Source organism: Silene latifolia, chromosome X (assembly GCF_048544455.1).
Source record: "Silene latifolia isolate original U9 population chromosome X, ASM4854445v1, whole genome shotgun sequence".
Classification (NCBI taxonomy): domain Eukaryota; kingdom Viridiplantae; phylum Streptophyta; class Magnoliopsida; order Caryophyllales; family Caryophyllaceae; genus Silene; species Silene latifolia.
The window spans coordinates 243,184,465-243,187,718 of record NC_133537.1 but is presented as its reverse complement, the minus strand read 5'-3'; the positions used below and the strand labels follow the sequence as shown (position 1 = coordinate 243,187,718).

Genomic DNA, 3,254 nt, shown 5'->3' with positions numbered 1-3,254 from the left:
AATCCTTGCATTTTTTACCCATCACCTATCTTTTCAATGATACTTGTAAGACATAAACCAACTCGAGTCTCATTAGACCATGCATGTTGTTGAGTAGGGAAGACTAAGTCGACTTGTAGGTGTTGTACAATCTTATCGATTCGGCTCCGGGACCTAAACTTTCCTAGGATTGTAGGATATAAACCAACTCAATCCATCACAACAATAATTGCTTGCTTATAATTTGAGAACATGTTTGTATGATCAATTCCCATGAATCCCCTATGACTCCATGACACCCTATTGCTTTTTATCAATTGTTTACATCTCTTTTAATTCATCTTGCTTGTTTACTTTCATTGCTATTTAGTTTAGTGATTTTCTACATCAACCCCAATTGTGACACCCCTAAGACACCGCTAGTTGCTATAGAAATTTCATTTCAATTCCCGTCCCTTGGGATCCGACCTTTACTTGCCTCTTTACTAATTGTAGAGTTGTTGGTGAAGTTATAAATTGTGTTTTGGTCTAGGTTCTCCTAACGACAAGTAACCGAAAAGATATAGTCCGACCAAAAATGGCGCAGTTGCCGGGGACGGTGTTAACTTGATTTAGATTTTCTTATATTGTTATTAGTTGTGTCTTTCTTTGCCTTGGGGAAGTAAAACTCCTCAAGGTTTGTTCTAATTGTTTTCGAGTTGTTTGATATTTTGCATGTCTAGAAGGTCACAAGGTGACTTGTTACCCTTTGATCGTGAAATTGAAAGAACTTTGACAACCAATAGAAGACTTGCTAGGAGAAATTTGAGAGGTATTGGTGAGGTTGTAGACATTCAACCAACTATTGAGTTCATCAACCCTTTTGCAAGAGAAGGTGAGGAGAACCCAACATAAAATACGTACAACACAAAATCAACCCACAATGCCTAAGTTTTCATCACATACCGTACCCACCGAGGAGAACCTACCCAATGGTACTCCCACACCACAACATCTAACCGGAAATTTCATTGCCAAATCCGCATTTATCCAATTAGTCGAAAGAAGCCAATTTGGGGGGATGCCTAGTGAAGACCCTCACTCTCATATGAAGGCTTTTTGCGATTATTGCGATACGATTTCTCAAACCGGTGTAACTCAAGACCAAATTCGATGGGTCTTATTTCCTTTTTCTCTAATTGGCACCGCGAAACAATGGTTGAAAAGCCTTGATAAGGCTACTCCCGGAATTGATTCTTGGAAGAAGTTGGCTCTAGCTTTCTACAAAAAATTCTATCCACCGGAAAAGACTAACATGCTAAGAGCTCTAATTACGGGTTTTAAGCAAAGGGATGAATAATATTTGTATGAAGCTTGGGAGCGATTCAAAGGAATTTGTCGTTCATGTCCTCACCATGGACTTAGCGAGTGGTTCTTGGTACAACAATTTTGGAACGGTCTTTATGAAGATTCAAGGAACATTCTCAACATGGGATCAAATGGAATGTTCACCGAAGTTGATGACAATCAAACTTGGAACAAAATTGAGGAAATGGCGGTCCATAACACACAATATAGTAGACCTTGCAAGGCTACTAGAGGAGGAAAGCATGAAGTGGACTCCGTTACTCAATTGGGTGCTCAACTTAGAGCTCACATTGATACCATTAATTTGAAGTTTGAAAAAGCTATGGCTAGACTTGAAGAAGCCTCAAAATCACCAAATCATCATGTTAATGGCATGACGACATCTTCATCAATCCCAAGTGGGTTATGTGAGAATTGTGGAACTTTGGGACATGACCAAAGTGAATGTAGGGGAACAAATGAACAAGTGAATGCTTTCCAAGCATACAAGAGTGGTACCCCTTATTCCAACTATTACAATGAAAACACCAAGTTCCATCCAAATCTCTCATACAAAAGCCAAAATGTTCAACACCCTCAAACAACATACACCCCACCTCCCATGAGAAACCAAAATCAAAGACCCTTTTATAACCAAAACCAAGGTTACCAAAATCAATCTCCATACAATCAACAAAATGACCAAGGTTTTGATGTTCAAAAAGCGGTCCTTCAAATGCAAAAAAATCAACAAGAGTTTTTCACTCAAATGCAAAAATATAGTCAAGCAAAGGAAACCACCATCAACAACATCCTATCTCACACCAAAATGTTGGAAACCCAATTGACTCAACTAGCATCTTCAAACTCACAAAGACAAAAGGAGAAATTACCACCTCAAAGTAATCCCCCAAGACATGAAACGGTTAGTGCCATTCACTTGAGGAGTGGTACAAGGTATGAAGCACAGAAGAAGCAAGTTGAGGATGAAGTTGTGGAAGCTAGTGATAAAGAAGAAATTGTGCAAAACTCTAAGGACGGGGAACCATCAAAAGAAGAAATTTCAAAGAAAAATGAAGACAAGGTCAAGGAGAAGGAGCCCATTGTGATTAGACTTCCTTTTGCAAGTCGTCAAGCAAAGCCCAAATTTGATGACCAACTTGGAAAATTTATGGAAATTGTGAAGAATTTGGAAGTCTCGATTCCTTTCACGGAATTAATCAATCACGTGCCGGCCTATGTAAAATACATGAAAGACATCCTCACAAAGAAGAAGTCGATCCGGAAGCTTGAGACTATCGCCTTCACTAAGGTGAGTAGTGCAATACTTCAAGGGAGTTCACCTACAAAACTCAAAGATCCGGGAAGCTTCTCAATACCGTGTACCATTGGCGACACCACGATCAACAAAGCCTTATGTGATCTAGGGGCTAGTGTGAGTGTTATGCCGTACTCGGTGAGTAAAAGGTTGGGGATGGGAGAGCTTAAATGAACCAATATTACACTCCAAATGGCCGATAGATCGACGAAGACACCATTAGGGATATGGGAAGATGTTCCCGTACGAATTGGGAAATTTTTCATCCCGGTGGACTTTGTCATTGTTGACATGGAAGAAGATTCCAACATTCCAGTCATTCTAGGAAGACTTTTCTTACACACCGCGGGTGTGGTGATTGATGTAAAACATGGAGAGCTCACTCTAGAAGTGGGAGATGAGAGCATAACTTTCAATCTTGACAAGACCATGAGAGCTCCCCGTTTGCATGAACCATGTTTTATGATTGATCATTATAGCCGGAAGGATGATAGGAAGAAGTCGGAATTCCAATGGAAGAAGAAAATTAAAGATGCTCCATTCAAAGAGCAAGTGAATTGTGATAAAGAGAGCTTGAAAAGCTCACCAAAGTCAAGCAATGAAGAGGATGGCCTCATTGGCTAAGACAAGA

The 3,254-nt window shown here is 39.9% G+C and overlaps 1 non-coding gene across 1 annotated transcript; it reads right to left on the bottom strand.

Annotated features, from left to right (window-relative positions):
• Window positions 1–1,273: 1,273 nt before the first annotated feature.
• LOC141624753 (small nucleolar RNA R71) lies at window positions 1,274–1,380 on the bottom strand. The gene has a single exon (XR_012534558.1). It is a non-coding gene; the product is annotated as a small nucleolar RNA R71 (small nucleolar RNA).
• Between the last annotated feature and the right edge of the window lie 1,874 nt (window positions 1,381–3,254).